The sequence below is a fragment of the Onychostruthus taczanowskii genome, unplaced genomic scaffold, assembly GCF_017590055.1.
Source record: "Onychostruthus taczanowskii isolate IOZ18803 unplaced genomic scaffold, ASM1759005v1 scaffold24, whole genome shotgun sequence".
Lineage (NCBI taxonomy): Eukaryota > Metazoa > Chordata > Aves > Passeriformes > Passeridae > Onychostruthus > Onychostruthus taczanowskii.
The window spans coordinates 7,400,196-7,406,603 of NW_024499684.1; positions in this window are offsets into that span (position 1 = coordinate 7,400,196).

Consider the following 6,408-nt stretch of genomic DNA (forward strand, 5'->3'; position numbering starts at 1 on the left):
CCTGGATGGAGGAGGAGAAGAGAGGAGAAGAGAAGGGGACGTGCGAGCTTCCTTCAACTGCCTCTGTCCGGTGAAAAGTGCTCAGACCCCCGGGGCTGCGCCGGGCTCCGGAGTCCGCGCGGACTTTCGCGCTGAGCTGCCAATCAAACCGCTCACAGCCACCACCCTGCTCTGGCACCGACATGTAAGTAGCTGCAGCACAACTTTGACATTCACAGTTTTTCCCCCTCCTCCCCCGTGACCTTTAAAACGATCTGGAAATGTAGCTCCCACCTACGACCCGCCGCTCTGAGCTCCACCGCGTTAAACTCGGGGACTCGCGTACGGGCGTGGGCTCGGCTGAAATTGCGCTGCCGCGCATCGCGGGCGAAGCGCTGGGCAGAAGCGCTCCCGGTCCGCGGGCTGCCTCTGCGCTGTCTGCTCCTCTCCCGCGGAGCTCACGGCCCGCGGGGAGCGCTCGGGCTGAAGCAGCGCCGGGACTCTCCCCCGCGGCCGCGGGGCGTTCCAGACGGAGCCGCTATTTTGGCGTTGCACTGCGGGGGGAAGCGCGGAGAGGCGCGCAGCCCCCGGCCGCGCATCGCACGGGGCGGCAGGCGCGGGGCCAGGGATGCTCGGTGGGCTGGCGGGCCGGGAGCCGCCCGGGGCCGGGCGCTCCGCGGGAGCGGNNGGGGCGCGGAGCGGCCGCCGGGCGGGGGTTCCCCGCTCTCTGCCGCCCCCTGTGGGCGTTGCGCGGCCGCTCCTCCCGCGGCGCTGCGCGGCGGCTCCCGGCCCAATCCCGGGAAAGGGGGGCCGGCCCCGCGCAGCTCCCCGCACGCCCAAAGCGGGGCTGCACCGCGGGCAGAGGCGGCGCATCGCCGGCCCGGGCTCCGGCTGCGCGGGGTCCGCACCCGGGCAAGTCGATAATAAATCATCAATATACCTTTGACTGCCCGCCGCTGCCTTCTGATGCGCTTGGGGCTGGGAAAGGCCCGAATTTGACATATTGGCTCATTATGATACCATTTAAAGGGAAACACTTTTTAGTTACAGATAGCAAAGTTGAGGTTGGATTTCCCGCTCTTCGCCCCCCCTCCCTTTTTTTTTTTTTTTTTTTTTTTTCTTGGTAAGAATTTGGTAGATAAAGGTTAATCTTGGGCTGAATGATAGAGCTGTGATTGACAAGAGAAAAGGTGTTGAGGGCAGGTCGAGCTGTCTTATTTACAGCCCACTGCTTGCTATAGAGCCTTTGTTAGGACTGGAAAGCTAATTTAGTGCTGATCAAAAGCACCACAGAGTTAAAGGACTGGTAATGACTGCTAATTTCATTTCAGCCTCATACATCCCCAACTGCTGTAATTAAAGACGTGCTATTTAAATACAGGTGAAGGGGGTTTGTATTAGGGGGAAAGTGGGTAGCCGGTTACAATTTTATTTATGGTTAATATGGTAAAAGTCCAACATTCGATTTATGAATTTAGCGATTTGCTTTTTTGCACTCTTCTGCCCCTGCAGAGCAGGGCTGGACGGCAGGGTCGGCCGTGCAGGGGCAGGGTGAGGACAGCGCGCCGCAAGCGATGGATGCGAGCCCTCAGCTAGCATGGGGTTATCTTATTTTTAATTATTCCCATCAAACGGCAGTCAGGAAACATCGGGAGCTCAAGGGAGAGGGGAGATGGAGGGGCACGTGTCAGCTTTTAAGTGCCTCTGCGGAAGCTCGGGTCCTCATATTATTATTATTTTTAATTAAATTATTTTAGCACTCCACGGCTGGTTCTCTGGCTCTGAGACGATGTAATTTCACAACCGATATAACAGTTTCTTTCTGGGAAACATCAAAGGATGAAAGCTCTACATTTCCGTAGTTGGTTAAAATTGACCAAAAAAAAAAAAAAAAAAAAAAAAAAGGGGAGAAAAAAAAAAAAAAAAAAAAAAAAAAAAAAAGAAGTGGGAGGGGGGGCGAAGAGCGGGAAATCCAACCTCAACTTTGCTATCTGTAACTAAAAAGTGTTTCCCTTTAAATGGTATCATAATGAGCCAATATGTCAAATTCGGGCCTTTCCCAGCCCCAAGCGCATCAGAAGGCAGCGGCGGGCAGTCAAAGGAAAGAAAAAGAATTTAGCCTTTAATCTCTTTTTATCCACGACGACTAAAGATCTGTACTCGACCCCGCTCGGCTCCGGGCTGCCCGGGCTCCCCGGGCTCCCCCCGGGCTCCCCGGGCTCCCCCCGCTCCCGCGGCCGCTCCGCGCGGGGGGCGGCGCCCCCTGTCGGCCGCGCCGGGGCTGCCCGTGGGGATTCCGCGGGACGGGCGCGGCACCGGCACCGACACCGGCACCGACACGGCAGCACCCCACAACAGCACCCCACAGCAGCACCGGGTGGGCGCGGAGCCAGCGCCTGGAGCTGCTGGGAGTCGCTGCAGGGGTTAAAGCGAGCGCGGTGAGGCAGGGACAGGCACGGTGAGCAGAGAGCCCGGCACGGGATCTACGGGCAGGGAAGGAAGCCGCCTCCAGCTTGCGCCGTTTGCTCTCCGGAGATATGAACGTGGGCGGAAAATAAGTGAAGTGCCACCCGACTTTTTTCTAAGCAGAGCTTTCCACAAGCCTGGGTCTTCCAGAAACGCTGATAAGTGATGCTCTCCCACAGCTAGGCAGAGCAGGGGAGCTGCTGCGGGACCGCACCGCCCCGGCGGGCGGCGGGACATCCCCGGCAGACCAACTTCTTTATTGGCAGCCTGAGGCACAAAAAGTCAGGATTAATTTTTCATCGTTCCCAACTTCGGTGTTCCAGTGCTGTCAGCAAATGCCAGCCTTTCAGATGCTCGTGCTTGTGTTTTCCTCCCAAAGTGTCTTAAATAAGTCAGTGTTGACAGGTGTTGCTTGTAAGCAGCGTTGAACAGTTCCTTTTCATTAAAGAAACATTTTCTCAAATGGCATATGTTTAAACCCGAAGCAATAAAGTCACCTCAATCCCCCTCAAAAAAAAAAAAAAAAAAAAAAAAAAAAAAAGAGCAAAATAAACACCCCCTCCCCAACTCCTGGAAAAGGAAGAAGCGTTATCTTAAGTGAATGCCTGGAGTGAGATTTTATTTCCTCACTGTGGAGATGACAGATTTAAAAGAAACCTGGTGATATAAAACGATTAGCCAAAATATGTGACACGCTGCATTGCCACCAACTTTTTAGATTAATTCTCTACTTATTTTATAGCATGCACGTAGCTCAGTGTAGTGCATTTAACGGTGGTATTTGCTAGATGCGCTAATACCCAGCACGGTTTATGCGTCTTGCGTGCAAAGAAAAAGACTAATGGAAACCAAATTATTTCTGTTAAATTGGGGTTATTTTGTATCTCCTGTTGACAGCCTGGATGAAAGTCATAACGCCGCAGTTTTTCTATTAAATGAACCCCATGGCTGTTGGTCTCACAATAAACTTTTCACTCTAGAAATTATATTCGGATAGGTTTTTATGAAATATTATTGTTTGTCGCGCTGAGCATACTTTCTCCATTCTTTCAGTTTGATCTCCGCTCGAGACTCCCTAATAAGGCAATTCTGTAGTAAGAGCGCCCAAAATAAAGACATGGCATTTTCTATAAATAATAGCAAGAGCCCCACACAGATTTCCTGCACAACGGAATTCCCAGATTTCCTTTACTGTTTCTTTAGTTAGCATGCGTTCGGTATATATAACTCTGAAATTAGCAAAAATATACATCTGTATAGATCTGTCAAGCCAGTTATAAACAGAGGCATTATATGTCAATTACCACAGGAAACGGAAAAAATACAGAGCGCTTGTACACACGGTTTAACGTCAGGAGGCACTTTACAAAAATTTAGTGACTCCTGCCGAAAGGTGAATGATTAACCCGGTTCCAGGAGGGGTTGTTAGTGCTCCTCTTAGAAACAGCAGTTGTGAGGGGGCTGTAAAGGGGTCGTAAACTCCCCCCTCCCTAGGGCAGGAGCTGGCACATAAAATCAAGGGTCCCGAGTGATCAGTTTAACCAAAATGCGGTTTTGCTGGGCTCGGTTCGTAACTCAGTTGCCGGGTTTTATTCTGCGGACGTTACTCAAGGGAGCAAATGCTGTAAATCTGGGATCGGGTCCCAGGCTTGGCAGACAGCTGGCAGCAAGGGGGGGTCAGCTCTGTGCTCAGCTGGCAGCAAGGGCGGGGGGGTTAGCTCTGTGCTCCGTCTCGTTCATCTCCACTTGGAAGAAAAGTGCATTTTTAGTTTATTTGTGTCTTTTGGAAGGAGCTGTTTCTGGATGCCGGCATTTCCTACATCTCTCTGTTGAGCGGTGGAAAGGGAGACTTGAAGAAACAAACCAGAAAAACAGCCTCAAAGGCCAATTTCGCACTTCACCTTTTCTTGCTTCCCCCTCAGCCTGTCCATGGCACCTGCTTCCCTGAGCACCCGCAGCATCGCCCCTTCTGTCCCAGCCCCTGAGCACCCCCTGGGCCTTTCCCCTCACATCCATCCGCTCCCGCCGGGAAGTCTCCCACAGGGTGTTCGGAGAAGCCCCGTTGTCCAGGGATTTCCATGGGAAAAGGGCTGTGACACCCCGCCGACAGCACCCCACACCCGAGCACTCAGTGCCGCGGGTCGTTGTGCGCCTAAAGCGCTTCTGCTGCCCCGCCTGCCGCGCACACCTGCGGGGCCGCGGGCTGGGGGTGCCGGGGAGCCCCACGGGCTCCTTGTGCTGACCGGGAGGAGCCCCACGGGCTCCTTGTGCTGACCGGGAGGAGCCCCACGGGCTCCTTGTGCTGACCGGGAGGAGCCCCACGGGCTCCTTGTGCTGACCGGGAGGAGCCCCACGGGCTCCTTGTGCTGCCCCGGAGGAGCCCGAGGCCCCCTCGCCTCTCTCCGCTGCGCCCGGGCCTCCTCCGGCAAAGACCTTCGGATGGAGGACAGTGGATAGGCACATGGGAAATGTTGTTGTTATTATTTATAGCACCATCTCTCTGCTCCGATTAAGCGCCGTCTAAATATGAATTCACTGTATAGACAGCTAGTCTATAATTTGAATTAAAATCCTTCCAACGAGCCCGTCGCTGGAGAATTCTGAAATCACAAGCCTAAGTTGACACAATGAGCCCATGGTGTCAATAAACCATGGGCGAGATGGAGAGATTGTCACTCCAGACCATAACAGTTCTGAAAGTGTCATTACCGTCTGTCCTGTCAATGAGCTCCAAATTAAGGACTATGAGGAACAGCGAGATAAAAGTCACCGTCTTGGCTCCATTATGGGCGATCTTGTCAGTGATCTGAGAATCACTGGAAAGAGCGCTTTTTTTTTTTTTTTTTTTTTTTTTTTTTTTAATGTACTTTTCAAACCATGCCTCGGGATGCCAGGGTTTGAGGTGCGCTGAGAGAAGCAACCTTGAAGCACCCCAGGCTGTGCCTTAGGCGTTCCCATTGAAACTGCCACAGCTTCTTTGGGAAACGGTGTGAATTCAATGGAAGAGCCGGAATAATTCCATCAAAACTGTGCTGGGGCCAAAGAGGACTTCATTTGATTTGGGCGACACGTGTGATCCCATGAACAGACACTTTTTTTGACCATTATTTTCTTAAGTCAACACAAAGATGGTGAAGGGGAAAGAGGGAAATAAAATAGAAGCCTCAACTTTAGGAAAAGACAATACATTTGAGATAGCCCCTTCCAGGCATTTAAGACTTTCAGAGAATGTCCCCAGTCTCTCTCCTGCGAGCCTGAGAGAGTTAAGGGGACTTATTCAGGAATTGGAAACCTTCAATTCTGGATTTTTGTGCTTTTGTGGGTTTAAGCAAAGCAGTTAGCGTTATTCGGGAGGGGTTTTGTGTTTAATATACATGAGTTCATTCAACTACAATGGGAAAAGAAAACTCATTTGTTCTTATAAAACTAGGAAGGAAAGATAACTTTAAATAGACTGCCAAAAAGGATCCCGCTCGAGGGGGTTGCCTTCCTGCTAAAGAGCCAACATTCAACTGTAATTTCACCCCCTTACGTTGTACAGTAATTCCTAAGTTTATCCTCGCCACTGATCTTGATTTTTCTGATTTATTTTAAAGATAACATAAGAAAAAGTATGGGCTTCACTTATACTTTGCTTTGGGAAAGAAATCCCGGGAGTGGGATTTTAGATACAGAGCAAAAATCGCGGACAGTTTGAGGAAGATGTTGGCTATTTATGAAGAGTCATGGAAGCCTGTTTGGACAATCGGCTTCTCCTTTTATTGAGAAGCCTTTTGAAAGCGACTTCGAGAGGTGGTGTGAGCGATTCGGCTTTTCTGCTGCTTATTGTGTACGTTAAACTCCCTCCAGGATCCGAGTTTTAATTTTTCTTTAAATTTTCCTTCTAGCAGCACTGGGAAAAAAAAAAAAAAAAAAAAAAAAAAAAAAAAAAAAAAAAAAAAAAAAAAACGGGGACCCTTTTTT